At 39.2% G+C, this 20,857-nt stretch overlaps 1 protein-coding gene across 3 annotated transcripts in view; it reads right to left on the bottom strand.

The window, feature by feature from the left end:
• LOC132017640 (uncharacterized) overlaps nt 1-20,857 on the bottom strand; it is a 284,337-nt gene that overhangs the window by 110,778 nt on the left and 152,702 nt on the right. For all 3 annotated transcript variants that reach the window (XM_059399535.1, XM_059399534.1, XM_059399536.1), the window contains exon 3: nt 18,842-18,985. The gene's annotated coding sequence lies outside the window, so the exon portion shown is untranslated. The remainder of the gene's footprint in view (nt 1-18,841; nt 18,986-20,857) is intronic.

Raw genomic sequence — 20,857 nt, 5'->3', positions numbered from 1 at the left:
TATTTCCATCTCCGGATAATTATTGTGGGGAGTTCTTCTAGTAATTTATACAGCAGAACTTGCCAAGTAAACACATTTTTAATGATGATGACCAAAGCACACTCATACAGTCATTTAAACAGGTGAGATGATCATTATATTCCTCCCCTGTTTAAACAAGGTTTCCATTCATTTAAGAAATATAACATGGCAGGATGCATGTTAGGAAGAGATAAGACATGTCTCAGAGCCAACATCCGACAGGGTGAAGCAGAGGCCCTTGATATGAGGGGGAGGACAGTGAGGCAAAATGCATTTTATCTCAAAGAAGCATATGCCTTGAGGTTCTTTCACTGAAGGCATTCAAGTTCAAGGAAAAAAAAAAACAACAACTACAGAGTCCTTCCCTTATTTCCCTCATCAACACAAAATGATTTATCTTCCTAACCTTAAACCGTAAATAGAAAACGTTAACAAAGTAAATGTGCAAATAACTATTCCAAATAAGTGGGTGGTAAATTATCTATCTCACCACTGTGATGTCCTTAATATTGAATAACATCGCACAGATCATTTGAATCTGTTATCAGTTAAGTAAAAATACACGGACATACTTCACAGTTTTGCATTTTTTCCTTGTGTAAAAAAGAAGCATCCCTTTAAAAACCAGCACGCACACAACACTGACCACACTAAGAAAAACAGGTGGGTCCCAGAGTCCGTGAACACTCACAGGCTCACATTCCTGGTGCCGTTCCCTCTCCTGCCCATTTGGAAACTCCAGCTGTACCATATCCCACGGCTGTTCCTTTCCCCTAAATCCACTGCAATTTGGCTTAATGGGAAAACTGAACCCACAGCCACTGTCACAGAGTGACGGTCCAGGGGGAAAGGCTTTGTGCCTTCTGACTCCTGATTTTCTCACTCCCTTCGAATGTGTGATTTCCAGGACGCAGGACCAGTAAATTCGTATTCAGGACTGCCATTCTTTCCCTACAAGGCTATTCCCACCCCTCTCTGACTCTGATCTGAGAGCAGATGAGCTCAGACTGGTCTCCCCCAGCAAGGACACTCAGACCCACGGCCCCTTTTCGGTGGCCATGCTCTTCTTGTCTACCCATGCCTATGACAATCGGTTCATTTCTCTTACTCATCCATCTTCTCCTGCCAGGCAGCTTTGACTGCCTTGAAGGTAGTTCTGTTCTACTGGATTTTGGTCACTCCATTCCCCATGATGTGCCCCTTGTGTTGTCCCAGCCCCCGTCAGCAGAGCTGTGCTACAAGAAGCATTAATTTATAGTCTGTTGGTGAGTGATACTCCAGATGCTTACACGGAAACCCACATCGTTTGATTTAATGAGGAGGTTTTCGAGGTAGCACTGCTGCAACTGGCTGGGAAACTCCAGACTAACATCTGTGGGGTTGTTGTTACACAGACACCTTCCTCTTGGGATTGGGATTTGAGCTTCTTGCTCTATCCCCACGGGAATCTCATAGAACACCCCAAAGTCCTTGCCATGCATTTAATTTGAAATAATGACAAATAATATTTATTTTTCCAAATATGCTTTCAATAACATGTGTCAACTTAGAGCATGAAAATCAACCACACAGCTAACTGATGATTACTGGAGGAAAAAATGTTGAAAGACATTGCATCATTCTACCAATCTATACCAGAGTTTCTTGGCATTGGGTGTGTATCAGAACCATCTACGGGGCTTTTTTAAAAAAAATTTATAACCGTGTTGGCCCCAGGTTGCATGTGCCCCTTCCTAATAAATCAGACCGATATTCAAGATTTTTTCATGATTCTGCTGCAACAGTATTATAAGGTCACCTCTGAGGCTTTTATAGGAATGTGCATAGTAAAAAGATAACCATCTCCACTGTTTGAATAATTTAAAGGGGGTAGAATCCTCAAGAAGTATTACAATGCCTGCGACATTGGTCCACCTTCTAACCACATATGCCTTACCTACTGGATCCCAGTCTAAGAATTCCAGGGGTAATTGGGTAAATTGGATAAACATCCATGTAAGTAAGAAGATTGCTATTAGACTCTGTCCTGCTTTACCATTTCTATGACCAGGCAAAGAAATAATTTGCCTTTTTGATAAAAGTGCTGTTTCCTTATAGGTCATTGCTTTGGTTGCAAAACTCAGAGATGGGCTTCAGGTATCTCAGATGATGGATATATGACCCTATGAGACAACTCCGAAAAGGGTCCATGCAATTCACACCAAAGACTGGAAACAGAATGCTACCCATGCTATTCATATGTTTTAAGTGTGGAATAGGTGTTGCCTTGACGATTCTTGAATTCATCTCCTCTGAAAATGATGGAACTGTGTCCAGTCAGGAAAGCAGAAATTACTCTAGGTATTTCAAGTATGAGGAATTTAACAGAGGAATTGGTTTCACAGATGATGAAAGAGAAGAGAAAGAAGCCTATTGGAGGATGAAGAGCTCATTAAAAACAGCTAAAATCCGCTCTCCTTCTGAGGGCTGAAGAGACAAAGGGACGTCCAGTGTTACCAGACGCTACCTGGAGGAAAATGGAATCGCGGAAGGAAAGCCAGACTAATGGAAGCTGAGACCATCGAAGATGGTGCTTCTGACAGAGCTGGAATCATGAGGTAATACAGAATACAGGAGGCAATATCAACTAAGACTGGAAGGGAGGGGACAGGACAGTGGGCTGTCCCTTCTTCCTGAAGGCACATGTCTTACCAGTTCCTCCATTGGCTTAAGACAACCAGTAGCTAGCGACATAGATCCACGCGCATGCAGCATAAGAAATGGATCTAAGAACAAAGAGACCCATGGCAGTACAGAAGGCATCTGTTGCTCCCATGCCCATCACCCCACCATTCCTGACTCATCTTTCTGTTGCTCTTTTACCTTCTGTTTCTAACTTCCCTTTGTAGGCTATGAATTCAAGCCATCAATACAAAGGGTATGTTTGGGTTGACTCTCCCTGCTCACAGCAAAGTAGCGTTATTAAGGAGAATTCTTGCAACAGGCCAGCCCTCTTCCCAACCACCTCCCATTCAGCCACGGATCCAATCAGCTGCAGATGTCTTAGTGAAGTCATTCAGTACAAAGCAAAACAATGCATACAAAAGGAAACATCTGCAGCTAATTTTCTCAGTAGTGACATACCATGCGTACAAGGTACTTGGAGGATATTTAGTTTTTTTGTATTTTTTTTTCCAGAAATGGTCAGCGGTATGGGCTGAATGGTGTCCTCCCAAAATTCCAATATGTTGAAGTCTGAACCCCCAGTACCTCAGAATGTGACTGTGTTTGGAAATAGGGGTTTTAAAAAGGTAATTAAATTAAAATGAGGTCATTAGGGTAGGTCCTCATCCAACAGGAGTGGGGTCCTTATAAGAAGAGATGAGGACACAGAGAGATGACCACATGAAGACATAGGGAGATGTCGCCCATAAGTCCAGGAGAGAGGCCTCCGGAGAAACCAACCCTGCCAAAAACTTTGACATTCAACTGCTAATCTCTGAATTGTGAGAAAATTAAAATCTTCTGCCAAAGCTACCTAATCTGGTGTTTTGTCTCGACAACTCTAGCAAACCAGTAAGAGTTAATGTATTGGGTTGGACTACATGTGTTGATCTGCTGCATCCTGAAGTCCAAGGGTGTGTTCCATACACTTAGTGATGACTATTTCTGTCAGTAGTTGTCATTGACATTGATCTTTGTGTTAGGTAGGCCTTTTTCTTTGTGTGAACATCACTGAGGTTCTCTTCCTCTTCTTATAAGGACACCAGACATACTGGATTAAGGCCAAGCTTAGGACATCATTTACCCTTAATTACCTCCCTAAAGGTCCTAACGCTAAATACAGTCACATGGAGGGTTAAGATTTCGACACCTGAATTTTGTGCACACACAATTCAGACTACAACACTCTTCAAACATTTATTCTATTCTTTTAGTTGTATCTGTTGAAAATATTCCCATTTGGACAGTACAGAACTGATCTAGAAACCTAGCTCAGATACCTCTCCTGAGCGCCAGGAAGTTGATCACAAACACTGTGACTATTTGCCTTCTTTAAAACCCAAGTCCTGGGGCGCCTGGGTGGCTCAGTGAGTTAAAGCCTCTGCCTTCGGCTCAGGTCATAATCCCAGGGTCCTGAATCGAGCCCCGCATCGGGCTCTCTGCTCGGCGGGGAGCCTGGCTCCCCCTCTCTCTCTGCCTACCTCTCTGCCTACTTGTGATTTCTGTCTGTGAAATAATAAAATATTTTAAAAAATAAAATATTTTTAAAAAACATTTTAAAATATTTTAAATATTTTTATTTTAAAAAATAAAATAAAATAAAATCCAAGTCCTATCTCACCAGGTTAGTTATTGCAGAAATCTAAATATATTGTTGGTAAGCACATTTTATGAATAGTAGAGTGTTATTGCCAATATCCTCATTATTATCCAAGTACCTCTCAATTCTTTTTTTTTTTTTAAAGATTTTATTTACTTATATGACAGAGAGAGAGAACACAAGTAGGCAGAAAGAGAGGGAGAAGCAGGCTCCCCGCTGAAGAGAGAGCCCGACATGGGGCTCGATCCCAGGACCCTGAGATCACGACCTGAGCCGGAGGCAGAGGCTTAACCCACTGAGCCACCCAGGTGCCCCCATGTACCTCTCAATTCTTACCTGTTCTTATCTAGAACCACATCCATCTAGATAGTCATCTTTCAAACACCAGGTCTACCTTATTTTTCCCATAGACATAGTGCGTGAATTACATTTTCCACGATGCCTGGGTTTTGTTTTCCCTTGATTCCTATGTTATCTCCATGGCCATTCATAGTTTCCTCACCTGTAAAATGGAGATAATAATACTACCTACCCACACATGAGTGTTTTGAGGATTAAATGAGTCAATAGCCACAAAGCACTCAAAACGAGGCATCACATATATGAAACACTATAATTCTTTCCTATTATTAGCATCGCTATCATTATTATTAGAATTACAGGTAATTATTTTTCCTATATGAGAATCTGTTGCTTCCCTAATTCCCCCTCGCTCAGCTACTGCAGGTGTTGCCTACGAAAGTTTCCTGCCCACAACCTTCTCCAGGAAACTGTCCTTAGCTGATGGGAGCTGCCTCTCCTGAAGGTGTCTGGGGTGTGGCGCCACCTTTCCCTGGAGGCAACTCATAGCCAGTGATTGACCAGTGGAATAGGTCAAACAGCCCAGTCCCTTTTCTCTGAGCAGGACATACTCTGCCATATGATTCGCTCTCTGGATCCTGCAGCGAGAACAATCTGAGGCTAGATGTTTTCTCAAACCACACATTTATTTCTCTGGCTCCTTCCCCTGTTTTCTCTCACCCCCTTCAAGGGTTTTCTAAAAATATCACCTCAATTACTCTCTTGCAGGAGCCAACCTTGGACCTGGGATCCATGGAACCAACCTAACAGACTCACCTAAGCAGAGAGTGCTTTTTAGACTTAGTATTGTCTTGCCTTAGGTATTTTCTATTCTCTGCCACAATTTCAAACTTCATACCACCCAACCATTAGGTGTTTAAACTAATGTTTTCTGGGTGATTGGTTGAAATATCAGCAACCAAATATCTGCAAGAGGAAAGCTTACTAATTTGTTTTCAAGACCGAGAGACCAAGAATATAGATGGAAAATACAGAAGCAGTGCAATGGGAAAACCAGCTCGTCTGTCTCAACAGCAAATGTAAATCACAGTTAGCGGAGAGCAGTGATTTGTATTGAATGTGAGCACTGCCAAAATGATAGGATCAAGTATGTCATTTGGAAACTGCATATACACCCAGAAAGCGTGTGAGGAATATTGTCATTGAACACTGTCATATGCTTTGTGGATAGATTGTGTCATCCTAGTGACAGCAAATCCTGCAGAAGAGGCCTCTGAGGAAGTCAGAGGACAGGTCTTTATCTTTTCGGTCCTCCTGAGATTATAGGAACAAGTTTCAATTAAAGGCAATAAAAGAATGAGAGCCTCTTGCACGGCTGTGAACAACCAGAAGCTTCTACCTTGTTTCACATTATGTTTCATATCATAATAAAAGAAAAACTCAAGATGATCCACAGATAGAGAGAGCCGTATGCATCTATGGCAGAATCGGCTCTGCCCATTTCACAGTTAGGACCACATGACGTAACATACGAAAGCATGCGGTAAGCAGCAATGCACGATATGAGTATGTGGTCCTAAATGATTAGTATTAATAATGTTAGTAGAGAGATATATTTCCCATATACACTCAAGTGTTTCCGGTGTGTTAGTCAGGATTCATTCAGTGGTAAGTGGTAGAATCCTACCTTAAACTAGCCTTAGCGAGAAAGGACTCAGTCTTTGGGTAGGTAGAGTCTAGACAGTTCCTGGCACTAGGTGGAGTTCCAGTTGTTATTACAAATGCAGTGTTGAATGGGAACAGCATACGAGTAGAAGGGAATGCACAAGCTGGTACGATGTATCGGGTATTTGACAGGGGCTTTGACTGCACAGCTAAGAGAACAACATTATACCAATGGCTAATGCTAAGAGATATTGACAACACCATGGATCCGAAACCTTACTGTGAATCAAAATAACTTGGAGTGTTCGGTAAAACACAGATTTCTGGGCCCTGATATAATTTTTCTAAGTTAGAAGGTCTAAGGTGGTGCCAAAGAATTTAAATTTTTAACAAGGTCCAAGGTGATGCTCGTGCTTCTGGTCCTAAGAACTCTGAAATGGTCTTTCCGGGAAAACTTAATGAAATGCAGGTGATGAATGAAAACAAAAGTGTAAAAGCCAGAAAAGCCTCTCTCGTCCCTCACCAAGAGACTTCATTTCCTACAACATAAGGAAATACAAACAAAAATGACAACAACTGGATTCGATCCTGGCTTAATAGACAGAATGACCAATCTCCAGACGGGGAAAATATCCACAGCAGTGTTAGATGAAGATTAAGACCCGGTTGGGACACTGACACGTGGGATGAGATCATGTGGGCAAAAGTCCTTCAAAATTTTAAACTCCAGAGTGTTCTGAAACGTTGGAACTTGTGGAAGCAACCCACACATCCCTGATAAGAGCTGGCGTTCTTCCCTCCACTGAAGAAAACGCTGAGACCTCTCCCCTGCAAGATACTCTTCCCAGTGCACAATCTTTGGGCACTAATTCCTAAAAACATCCAGCACGCCAAACCCCACATCGGCATCTGCTTCTCAAGAACACAACTGTGACAGTGGGCCTCTAGCTGGTGGAAACTGGAACCTGAAGCATTCAGACGCTTTCTTTCCAAAATTTTTGTCTTTTTTTGCAAATCAGCTTAATTCTCTCCCACTACAGATGCAGTTTTCTAGTCCGTGTGTGGACAACCCAGCCATGAACATATCAGACCAATCAGATAGTACTTCTGTGGCCCAGGAATCTAAGAGGCCTTCTGATCTAATTTGAAAAAATCCTGGGAAAGGAACTCATTGCTCTGGCATGGGTTATGTGCTCACATCTTGGACTAATCACTGTGCCATAAAAAATGTAATTATAGCATCTTGAGTCAAATCCTCATTCCTGGGGCCAGGGTCTATTACCAGAAGAAGAGAGAAAAGGCGGAGAATGGACAAGAACAATAGTAAGCCATGTTTGAATGTGATTGATACTAATTTATAGCAGAATCCTCCCATATGTCCTCAATTATTTTGACAGCTTAAAAAGGTGTGTGGGAGGGTAGAGAAAAGAAAGAAGGAAACAATGACTATTTCTTCTATCACAAGTTTCCACATCAGCCTGGCTATGAAATTAAAAGTCAGTAATAAATCTTGGTTGCAACAGACAGCACCTTAAACTCTAACTTAAGCAAAAAGTAGAGTGTTTGGAAGGCTCACATACCTGCAGGAAGTAGAGTAATTCAGCTGGCCAGAGACTCAAATACCACCTAAGGCCAGCATTCTCATCCCTGCCCTGGCTTCTCATTGTATTACATTGTGCTCTGAGATCAACTTTCTCTCCATAGCAGGGAACAATAGAATGTGAAGCCACCTGCTTCCTATTTCCCAGCTTCATCACATATGAGGAAATGCCTTTTTGTCCTTCATCTCTAGCTTGAACAATTATAGGAAAAATTTTGGTGCCGCAGTTTAGTCACATGCCTGATTCTGCAACCAGTCAGGCATGATCAGGAGAAAAGTTGTCTAGGGCTGGAGCAGGTTGATTTCATAATCATGAAAGAGGAAAGGAATTTTTCAAGAACATGGAAGAATCAAAAGAACCGCATGGCTGGAGAAGGAGAATGAGCAATTTTCAAAAGAAAGGGTTGCACGCCTTTGTAAAATGAAAAGGATACTAGACAGAGAAAACATGGGCTCCCCTTCAAGGAACATTAAAATGGGATTTGTTTTTTACCAGAAGTAGAGGAAATCACATGTAAGAGCCTGCAAAATTTCCCTCTCTCTTTCTCTCTCTCTCTCTCTCTCACACACACACACACACACAAAGAAAGGTTCCCTTCAATCTCTTCAATCTTCCTAAAGATATGGGGAAAAAAACCAACAACAACAGAAAATACAAAAACCAAATAGGTCATCAAATGTAAGTCCCTAAATGAACTTTAATAAACCACTAAGTCCAATCTCATTAGTTTTCAGGTGAGGCAACTAAACCCAGAGAGAAGTGATTCATGGAAAACCACTACTTGGTGGGAGGTACCATGATTTCCAGTCTAATGTTCTTTCTATTATGCCTATTACAAAAGCCCTATTCAAACGTGGTTGGTACAAATATCACCAAGATCCTGGGTAACTATTGGCCAGAACTCCTCATTTTCAGGGTTGTTATAATTTTGAAAGATTTTTCTCTGTTTACACAAATTTTTCCATGAGGAGCCAATACATAAAGTTTAAAATATCATTGGAGAGTAGGAGCAAACATAAAAGGATCAACATTTATATTCAGGAAACCAAGTTTTAAACTCAATGTACTGTATATTGCCTTTATTTCATAAATAGCAATTTAATTACCTCATTGTAATCTGTCTCAAAGCTACCGACTCATGTATTTTACACTCTTTGTGTACATTCCCCTAGAGCTGTGAGGAAAGTTTGGTAAGAAAGAGAAAAAAGAGTGAAGACCATATCTCCATTCAGACAGAAAAATGAAAAGTCAGCTAGCATATAAAGTACTACCAGAAAAAGTTAACTTGATGTTACTCTCTCATGGAAGCAATGAAACAAATTCACCTAAGTTCAATCTTAATGCTGTTGGAATTAATTATGAGTATAATTGGCTTCTCCTCATCTGTCAGAATATTCAAATGATTTAAAAACTCAAATAGAATTAGTAAAATATTTTAGGAATTCGTTTTATAGCTTACATGATAAAACTTGTCTCCCTGCATGTCAGCTTATAAAATCGAAATCAAAAATAAAATCCAGCAGAACTTGGTGTTCTCTTGGCTATGGAAAAACTCAAAAACATTGAGTTTTTCCATAATCATGCACCTTCTCTGGAGTTTGAATAACAAGTCTGGAGGAGAGATAAATATTAATTAAAACTATAGAATCAAAAGAGATGGGGGAAGTCAAGGAAGATAAAAGAAGATAAAAGGCATGAAAATTGAGCCTCATGTCAAGCCAATATGACACAGGATCAAGATGATGAAAAGAGAAAAGGAGAAGGAAATGACAGTGAGGTAAAAGGAAGTGAGAGAATGAGGTCATGGAATACAAGTGAAGAGATCATTTCAATGTGGATGAAGTGGTCAATTATGTCAAATGATAGTGTATGATGAAAACGGAGAATTGGATCTCACTTAGTCATGCGGAGGCTGGAGGAGATCTTGAGAAGAACTAATACATTGCAATGATATCTACAAAAGATTGGAGGGAGTTTAGGATGAAATGGGAGGAGAAGACATGGAGACCACCCACCAAGAGATGAGCTCTCAAAAACAGCAGAGGAGTGGTGAGGGAGTCGCAGGAATGTGTACGGTTACATAAAGTTTTTCTGTCTTTAAATCAGGCTAAGTGATATCAGAGTATGTTTTAAGGCTGATGGAAGGATTTAGTAAAGAAGGGGAAATTTATAAAACAGGAAAAAAAGAAAGAGAATTGCAGATGAATAACTCTGACTAAGCATAAAGAAAGGGATCCAGTGCACAATGAATGGGAATATCCTTCGGAGCAAAGACAGTTCTTCTGAAGTAGCAGGTAGAAGAGCAGAATAGAAGAACAGAGCAGGTAGATTGGTACCACTCTTCTCAAACCATTCAAAAAAATAAAAGAGAAAGGATAGCTTCCAAATTCATTCTAAGAAGCCAGGAGTATCCTGATACTAAAACCAGATAAAGACACTACAAAAAAAAAAAAAAAAAAAAAAAGTGAACTACAGGCCAATATCTCTGATGAACACAGATGCAAAACTTGAACAAAATATTAACAAACTGAATCCAACAATGCATTAAAAAAATATTCACCACAATCAAATGGGATTTATTCCTGAGATGCAGGAGTGGTTCAATATTGGCAAACTAATCAATGTGATATATCACATCAACAAGAGAAAGGATAAAAGGATAAAAACCATATGATCATATCAATAGATGCCAAAAAAAGCATCAGACAAAGCATAACATCCATTCATGATAAAAACATTCAACAAGGTAAGTTTAGTTCCGAGAACATTGACATAATAAAGGTCTTCTATGAAAAAGCCGCAGATAACATCATCCTCAATGGAAAAACAAGAGTTTTTCCTCTAAGATCAGGAGTAAGATAAGGATGCCTACTCTTCCCACTTCTATTTAATATAGTCCTACCCATAATAGTCAGACAAGAAAAAGAAATAAAAGGTATCCAGATTGCTAAGGAAGTGGTAAAACTTTCACTATTTGCAGTTGACAAGATACTATAGATAGAAAACTCGAAGGCCCCAACAAGAAACTACTAATATTGATAATTCAGGAAGTTTGCAGAATACAAAATAAATATACAGAAATCCAATGCATCTCTATACACTAATAATGAGGTAGCAGAAAGAGAAATTAAGAAAACAATCCCAATTACAATTACACCAAAAGGAATAAAATACGTAGGAAGAAACATAACCAAAGAGGTGAGAGACCTGTCCTCTGAAAAATAAAAAACACTGATGAAAGAGATTGAAGACAACATAAACAAAATGGAAATAAACTCCATGCTCATAAGTTGGAAGAACATTTTTGAAACCCAAAGGAATTTGGGAATAAAAGAATAAACACCCAAAGGAATCTACAGACTTAATACAATCCCTATCAAAATGCCAACACCATTTTTCATAGAGCTAAAACAAATCATCTTAAAATCTGTATGAAAACGCAAATGACCAGAAAGAGCAAAAGCAATTTAGAAAAAGAAGAACAAAGCTAGAGGTGTCACAATCTCAGATTTCAAGATATACTACAAAGATGAAATAATGAAAACAGTATGGTACTGGCTCAAAAATAGACATAGATCAATGGAACAGAAGAGAGAGGCCAGAAGTGAACACAGAATGATTGGGTCAATTGATCTTAAAGCAGGAAAGAATATGCAATGGAAAAATGTCTTTTCAACAAATACTGCTGGGAAAACTGGACAGCTGCATGTAAAATACAAAACTGGACCACTACCTTAGAGTTCAGTTACCATGTAGTAAATGTGAGACTTGAAACTATAGAAGTCTTAGAGAGAACATAGGCAGTAACCTCTTTGACATTGGCCACAGAAACTTCTTTCTAGATATGTCCCCTGAGGCAAGGGAATAAAAGCAAAAATAAACAACTGAAACTATATCAAAACAAAATGCTTGTGTACAGCAAAGAAAGCAATCAACAAAACCGACAGGCAGCCTACAGAATGGGAGAAGATATTTGCAAATGGCGTATCTGCTAAAGGGTTAGTATCCAGAATATATAAAGAAATTATATAAATCGCCACCCAAAAAACAAATAATCCAATTTAAAAAGGAGTGAAGACATGAATAATTATTTCTCCAATGACAATTTCCAGATGGGCTAAAGACACATGAAAAGTTGCTCAATATTACTCATCATTACTCCTCACCAGGGCAATACAAATGGAAACTACAATGAGACCTTTCCTCACATCTGTCAGAATGGCTGAAACCACAAACATAGGAAACAACAGTTGGTGAGGATGTGGAGAAAAAGGTAGCCTCTTGCATTATCGGTGGGAATTCAAGAGTGGTGCAACCACTCTGAAAAACAGTATGGAGGTTCCTCAAAAGGTAAAAATAGAAATACCCTATGATATAGTAATCACATGACTAGGTATTTTCCCCCAAAAATATGAAACATTAACTCGAAGGAATATGTGTAGCCCTATGTTTTATTGCAGCATTATTTACGACAGTCAAACTATGGAAGCAGCCCAAGTTTCCACTGATAGATGAATGGATAAAGAAGAATTGATAAAAATACACAATGGACTTTTACTCAGCCAAAAAAAAATGTAATCTTGCCATTTGCAACAACATGGATAGATCTAGAGAATATAAATATTGAGTTAGATAAGTCAGAGAAAGAGAAATACCATATGATTTCACCTGTATGTGGAATTTAAAAAGAAAAGAGAGACAAAAAAAAAAAATAGACTCTTAACTATAGAGAATAAACTGATGGTATGGGTGAACTAGATGAAGGGGATTAGGAGTGTACCTATCATGATGAGCACAGAGTAATGTGTAGAATTACTGAATCATTAGAGTGCACACCTGAACTTAACATAAAACTGAAATTAATTTTTTTAAAGTCATTTAACCTAGGTTGAGGTTATGCCATGAAAGGAGAGAGGGCAAAGTAGATATAGTTATGTGCACAGGAATGGTCAAATTGGTGGACTAAGCAATGTAAACTGGGTAAAGAAGAAAAGAATATAAGGCGGATTAGGGAGTAACAAATACTAAGGTTGGGAAGAATTCGTGGAGTTGGGACATCAGCAAAAGCAGGCTGGAAACACAGGTGATCATATTTGAAGATCAGGATACTCAAAATTTAATCTATGCAAAACGTTCGGTTATTGGCAGTAAGCACCATGTAGGCCAGGATATACGTGGCTGAGGTAAGATGAATGTGAAGACTGTAGGATTAAAAAAGGTCAAAGACTTGAGTTTGGGGTATTGAAAGGATTACCTACCTGGACAGGGAATGCTACACTACAGGAACAAATAATCCCCATGTTTCAGGGGTAGCAAACATACTCCCAAATTTCTTTCTTTTTTTTTTTTTTTTTTAAGATTTTATTTACTTACTTGGCAGAGAGAGATCACAAGTAGGCAGAGAGGCAGGCAGAGAGAGAGAAAGAGAGAGAGAGAGAGAGAGAGAGAGAGGAGGAAGCAGGCTCCCTGCCAAGCAGAGAGCCCGATGCGGAACTCGATCCCAGGACCCTGAGATCATGACCTGAGCCGAAGGCAGAGGCTTAACCCACTGAACCACCCAGGCGCCCCATACTCCCAAATTTCTAATCACACAACATGGGACTCAAGACTCTCCAACTCTGCTATCTCCATTGAGGGACATAGAGCAGACAACGTTCCATTTTTGGCTCTGCATCTCAACATGTGGTATCTTTAGTTACTGAAAGGATCTTCGCTTTCCTACCAAAGGCGAATCAATAAAATGGAGATGGCTCATGGGCTCTTCAGGGCACCAGTTCAGCAATGACTCTCCCCTCGCCAGCTCCACAGCTCCACTTACCTGCACCAAGTGCATGGTAAAAGGTGGGCTACTGACAGAGAACTTCTGGATGCCAAAATGTGGATGTGTCATTATTAAGAATTATCAAGGAAGCAATGTTTGAGAGAGAGGTGGTGAACCAGGGACCCAACTCTTCAGAGAATAAAAGGAATTATTGACCCAGAAGGTATGGCTGCCAGAACCAGCAGGGAGACAAGCCTGTTGGCATGAATAGCCAAGCTACTGAGGGTTCATGTGCTAGAAATGATCTCCCTGTTACACCAACCTCTGTCTGAAATCTGTGCACATGACGTCAAATATCCAGATATGGAATGAGATTCAATCAGCTAGATCTTTCCTAAGGCAGTAAATTTGAAGCTATTCAAAAGTGGACAGTTGATGAAGCTGATTAATATAGAGCTAACCATATTTCCTATGTGGATTGCTAGATTTCAACGACTAAATTATGGGAACAATAAAATTTTACTGAACATAATTTATTCTTTCCTTGATGATTTAGAAGGCACCTTTAGCTCCTATAGTGACTTAGGGACAGGCCTATGAACATCAATTACAATTCAACTGCGGATGTGCAAGGCCATAACTCACGTGGGCTCTGTGCACAATGGGAGCACAAGCAGGGCAGCCAGAAAGAGTAATGACCTTAGGGAAAGGAAGGGTCTACAGATGAGGGAAAATAACCAGGTGACATGACGTGTCAGGAATTAAATCATAAAGTTCAAGGAGATAAGATATCCTGGGTTTCAGTCAGGGCTGATACTTACATCCAGGAGGTACTGTCCAGGTGGTGGGATAAGACCAGAAATCTATGTCCTACCCATACAGGCAGATAATGTATTTTCAGTCCTAGTAGGTTAATTTATTAGAGGCAGATGTGGAGTACACAGTTATTGGGTTTTCCAATACATGGTCCATCAACTCAAGAGGTAGCTTTCCAAAATAAGCTGCTACTTATTTCAAGGTCCAAGACAGGACTCCAGATCCAGGAAGAAATTGAAAGGCAAACCAGGAAACTAAAAAGTTAAGTGGAGCCTAAAGAATTTAGGCATAGGGCCATATCGGGTACAAGAGGGCATGCTGGTTTCAGAACTCAATCACCTGGTAAGAAGAGAATCCTATTAAGCTTTAAAAAACCATAAAAAGACATGGGGGGAACTTTAATGTATAATAGTAAGTGAAAAGAAGCCAATTGGAAAAAGAAACATACATATTATATGGTTCCAATAATGGGATATTTTGGAAAAAGCAATAAATGTATGGAGACACTAAAAATATCAGTGATCGGCAGGGACTGGATGAGGGAGGGATGACTAGGTAAGTACTGGGGAGTTTTTAGATCGGTGAAATTACTCCATATACTATAGAGGTAGATACATGTCATTATACGTGTATCCAAACCCACAGAGCATACACTACCACCAATGAAGAATAATGAAAACTATGGATTTTGGATGATTATGCTACATCAGAATAGGTTCACCAATTGTAACAAGTCAACAACTGTGGGATATAAGGAAATACTCTAAGTTTTTTGTTTGTTTGTTTGTTTTTAAGGCAAGGAGAGCAGGGAGTCTCTCAAGTAGCTTCCATGCCCAGCATGGCACCCAAGGTGGGGCTCAATCTCACAATCCTGAGATCATGACCTGGGCTGAAATAAAGAGTCAGATGGTGAACCATAAGGAAAAATTCTGTACCATCTCCTCAAATTTGCTATGAACCTAAAATTGCTCCAATTAAAAAAAGAAAAAGGCTAGTCTACAGTCAACAGTATATTACACACTTAAAAATCCGTTAAGAGGGTAGATCTCATGTGAAGTGTCTTGCCACAGTAAGATTTAAGCAAACAAATAAAACAAAACAGGCCTAGTCAAGAGACCATCTTGAGAGGGAGGATGGGTTGGACAACAGATGAAATGACACATGAAGTAAAATCTAAAGAAAACTTCATATTTACTCTATTACAACACCAGGCAGGAGTGTTCTATCTAGATGCTCCAGGATGGCATTCCCCACCCCTTTTATTTGGTGGGGTCTGTACTTATGCTCCCTTATTTGTAAGCTAGGTCAATATCCAGCTAAGAAGGGAATTATTTGTAATGCAATTCAATTCACAGAAAAGAGCTGAAGAATATTTTTAGCTTAGTAAAGGATTTAAATTCTTCTTGTTCTGTAGTTGTTTTGCTTTCCTTAATCTCATTCTCTACTCCCCGGGGGATCTAAATCCCCTGCTATCTCCAAAACAAAAAAAAAGATGGAAATGAAATCAGACCAAAGGACAGAAAACTAAAGAAAGTAGGTTGATGCCTGGGGTGTGGTGGGAGTAAGAAGCAAGAGTAGAGTTTCAAAGCCAGAGGGGTCTTTGGAAACTAAGAAGACAGAAGAGGTGGGACAGGGAGGGACTGAAGAGGGACTTAGTTCACCTGGGAAAGCTTCCAGACAGACCAGTAGGGGGCGACTGTGTAAAAAGCCTCAGAAGTCTATTACAAAGGACCACCCAAGCAGGAGAGAGCTGGGTGCCCTAAGTATGGTAGAAAGTACTCTCAAGATGTCCACTGGAGGCAGAACAATGATCCAAAGAGAAGCCTTGGCAATGCAGAAGGAATTAGGCATTTTCAAAGACATATGCCACAGCTGGGAGAATTGCCAGCGGTGTCAAAGTCATTTTACCCAAGGGCGCCTATTTATACAAAAAGCTATTTCGAGTTGTGTTTTAAATTTTATTTTTGTGTATTAAAGTAAAAACAAAAACAAAAACTTGAGACAGACTTTGCTTTAAATTCAATGTGCAAATCCTCTCATCTATTTATAAATATAATAAGTGTTATATAAAATAGACCAACTTTTGGAGGAAACTTTGATTAGCGTTTGATATAGTCAAGTTAAATAAACTAAATTCCTCTCAAAATAACCAATCTCGTTTAAAAACATAATTAAATCCCCTTAAAATTTTTTTAAAGCACTTACAAATCAAAATACCCTACTTCACATGCCTGATTGAGAAAATATATGATTTTAACATGCAAAAATCTTTCCCAGTTTGGAAAGAAGGACTTGGATATAGGTAAGTCAAACACCTAGAACTAGCAGGTGTCAGTCTACGTTTTGCAACAGTTAGTGCAGTTTAGGACGAGGATTTCAAGGGTAGGATGACAGTTCATATTTAGCTCTCTAGAACAGAGTCCAAGAAACTAAATACTGACACACCAAAGCAAACCCAAATTCTGTTGGTTTTCTGTTCTGTTCAAATCTGTGCTCCTGAAAGGCGCGCCACACACAACCATCTTAAGTTTGAGCCCGAAGAGAATTCCTTCCAAATAAAACCCATATTGCCCTGGCATTCTTTAACTCCTGGAGGCAAAACCTTCTGTTCATCCTATAGCACCACTTTGGCTTTTGCTATTTTTGTAGAAGACGATGATTCCCACAAGTCTTGTGGCTCAAGTTCTCTGGGAGGTTTTTGTTGTTTGACTGCAAGAGGAATATCGTTTTGTGCAGGACTCGACTCAAAATGAACATTTTCTCTCTCAAGATCCAAAGTGGAATATAGAGTGGGTGTCCCAACAGTGTCCTACAGCCGAGGCATATCTTTCCTGATGTCTGTCTGAAACCAAGGTCATGTCTATGATCAACAGATCTGTTTTAATTTCAATAATTGTAATGCTTTTGAAAATCACTGCAAGGACAAATTAGTAATTTTGAGGATAAAGCAGCAGTTTTGTTTTGTTTTGTTTAATCTGACAGAAATCTGGAGTAATAGTGTAGATCTTAGTTACTTAATTTATAATTTTTCTACATAATGCTATATACATGAATAGTTTAAAGCAAACACATAGATTGTCTGGAATTTCTAATATCATTGTTCCTGAATATAAAGTAATTTCCAAGAGCACAAAGGAGGAAACCACTAGCTAAAAAGGGGTAATTTCGAGTGATTTGTACAAATTAGATTATTTTAGAGTTTGTTGCCAATAAAGGTGTCATTATATTTTCTCATGAGGGCTGATTCGCGGTAACCACCAGAGGGTGAGGTTAAGGGAAGGGAGGAGGCAGGTAAGAGAGACAGGAGAAAATCAGTTCTTCCTTGAGCTTGTATTGCTAGAAAAGTTTCATCAATATATTTGCAGACTACAAATTTTTTTAAATAATTAGTTGATCATTAGGATTACACTACAATGGGCTACAACATATATAACAGACTTTTCTCTGACTTAAGCATTTTCAACCCGACAAGGTTGTTTTATTCCCAGGCCAGTTGTGCCCTGCACCAGTGGGCCTCTTACTGAAGCAGATGCACGACTCAGAGAAGAATTATTGCTTCCTTTTAATTTATGGTTTCAAGAATGTTGTGGAGATCAAGCTCAAAAATTAATTTCAGATTGGTCCCAGAGGGATTGCTTTTAATGGTTCTGTTAATTCACTTTGAGAGAAACCCTATTAAAGTTGATGAAAATGGCAAAGACCCACTAGCCCATTTCTAATCTAGAGTTTGTTTGCAACAGACCTCATCCTTCTAATTAGAGTTGTTAGAACACACTTTAATTTTATTAATAATAATTAACATTTATAATACTTCAGTTTACAAAGCACTTTCTCATTATCAATTACCTTTTTAAAATCATCCCAGTAATCTCTTAAAGTAGCGTATGAGTTTCCTATTGCTGCTGTAACAAATAAATGCAATGGCTTAGAACACAAGTTTATTATACTTATGGAGATCAGTGATACAAAACAGGTCTTACTTGGCTATATTATATGTCAAGGATACTTCAACTGAAAATACATCTAGACACACACAAAAAGTTATTAGCAGGACTTCATTCCTTGTGGAGGCTTTTAAGGACAATCTATTTCTCTCCTATTTTCCAGGCTTCCGTAGACTACCTGTGTTCCTTGGCTATCTCTTCCATCTACAAATCCAGCAAGCAACATACAGACAAGTCTTTCTCCACTACATAATTCTGAACTACTTCTGTTATCACATCTCCTGACTCCCTCTTGAAGTCATAAGGGTCTTTGTGATTACACTGCCCAGCCCCTAGCTGGATATTCTCCCAAGATACTCTCCCTCCCTTCAAATGCTTAACTTAGTCTCCTCAGCAAAGGCTCTTTCCCCAGGTGATTTCACATACTCACAGGTTCTGGGATTAGGATAAGACACCTTCAGGGGATCACAATTCTGCCTGGCAATGCTTTAAATGTTGAAACAGCAGTGACGGCAAGAAGGAGAAGAAAATCATGTCATGGTGAGGAAAACAAGACCAAAGGATCCACAGTCACCTAAAAGGAGATAAAACTATATTTTAAAATTGGTATTCAGATGTTGATCTACTGTTTGTTCAACTCCATCATGACATATGAAAGTGCAAAACAAAAGTTCCTATTAGGCATTTCTAATGTACATGGAATGACATGCTCAGCAATTTTTTAAGATCATTTTCCAAAATTTTGCTTCAGGCCTTTCCATAAGTAATATCCACCACACTTTCCACCACTTGATTAATAATAAGGAGGACAAAATCTAATGATGAGAGCTTTGATGAAGTAGATACCCCCAAATTCCCTTAAAATATGAAAAAAAAAATACTTTCAGTTCCCTTAACATAATAGCAACTTCTTAAATTTCACTATTCTCACATACTATGAAATAATCACATGGTTCAGTAAGAAGGACAAATCAAACCATCCACAGCCCACACCTAAAACACAGCAAGAGATCCGGGAGTTGTCTCTGTAGGAGAAGAAAGGGAACCATCAGAAAAAATACTGAAGGACTGTGGCTACTATTCTACGGCCATGAGTCATAAAGTTGTGTGTCTTGGACCCAGGAGACACAGGTAAAACCCAAGGTTATTTTGTTAGCTGGTAGGAAGGGCAGAATCTCAGGCCTTGTCAAGGTCTGGCAGTTTAAAGAGTAAAGTAAAATCCGGGATAAATCCAAACAAGCGTTTAGTATAAACAAGAGTAATATTACTAGGGTGCCCACTGGCTCAGTTGGTGGAACACACAACTCTTGATCTCAGGGTCATGAGTTCAAGCCCCACAATGGGTGTAGAGATTACTCAAAAAAAAAAAAAAAAAAAAAAAAAATCTTGGGGCACCTGGGTGGCTCAGATGGTTAAGCATCTGCCTTCAGATCAGGTCATGATTCCCAGGTTCTGTGATCGAGCCCCATGTCCAGATCCCAGCTCTGTGGGGAGTCTACTTCTCCTTCTCCCTCTGCCTCTGTGCCAGCTTCTGCTCTCTCTCTCAAATGAATTTAAAAAAAAAAAAATCTTAAAAAAAGGAAGAATATTACTAATAAGGATCAATTTTTAAGAGGTATTTAAACACAAAGAAGAGTAAAAAGTAGATTGGATTTACCAAAAAAAGAAAGGGGGAGTAATGAGTTAAAGTGCCTTAAGATCACTTAGCGAAAGACAAATACCGTATGATTTCACTCATATGTGGAATTTAAGAAACAAACTGAGGAACATAGGGAAAGGGAAGGAAAAATAAGATTAAAAAGAGAGAGTGAGGCAAACCATAAAAGACTCTTAACTCTAGGGAACAAACTGAGGGTTGCTAGAGGTTAAGTGGACGAGGTGAGCGGGGAAGGGAACACTGGGTGATGGGCACGAAGGAGAGGCATCGGGTGTTACATGTAGGTGATGACTGACGAAATCTACTCCTGAAACCAATATCACACTCTGCATTAACTAGAGTTTAAATAAAAATTTGAAAGAAGATCCTTCTATAGATAAAAATTTATATTAAGTGTATATTTTGTTAGGCATGTACATTTAAGATGCCCACTATAAGAAGTTAAAGAGAATGAAGAACTTCTAAACTGACATAATGGGGGGGGGGCAATTTAAAAAAACCTCAATTTTTGAATAATAGGCAAAAATGAATCAGAAAAAAAGCAAAAAAAGAAAAAACCCACAAAATAGGAGGTAAACAGAAAACACAAAATAAGATGGCAGAAGAAAGATCAAATGTAGTAGTACTACCTATAAAGTGTATTTCCTTATTGAAAGAGGGATTTTTCACACCAGATTTTTAAGAACCAATTCCATTTCAAAAGCTACACAATCACACATGCATACATATTAAAAAGAAAAGAACACTAGGAATCCTAACCAAATAAAATTTGAATAATTTAACACCAGA

This window comes from Mustela nigripes, chromosome 5 (assembly GCF_022355385.1).
Source record: "Mustela nigripes isolate SB6536 chromosome 5, MUSNIG.SB6536, whole genome shotgun sequence".
Taxonomy (NCBI): Eukaryota; Metazoa; Chordata; class Mammalia; order Carnivora; family Mustelidae; genus Mustela; species Mustela nigripes.
This window is presented reverse-complemented; position numbering and strand designations above follow the sequence as displayed.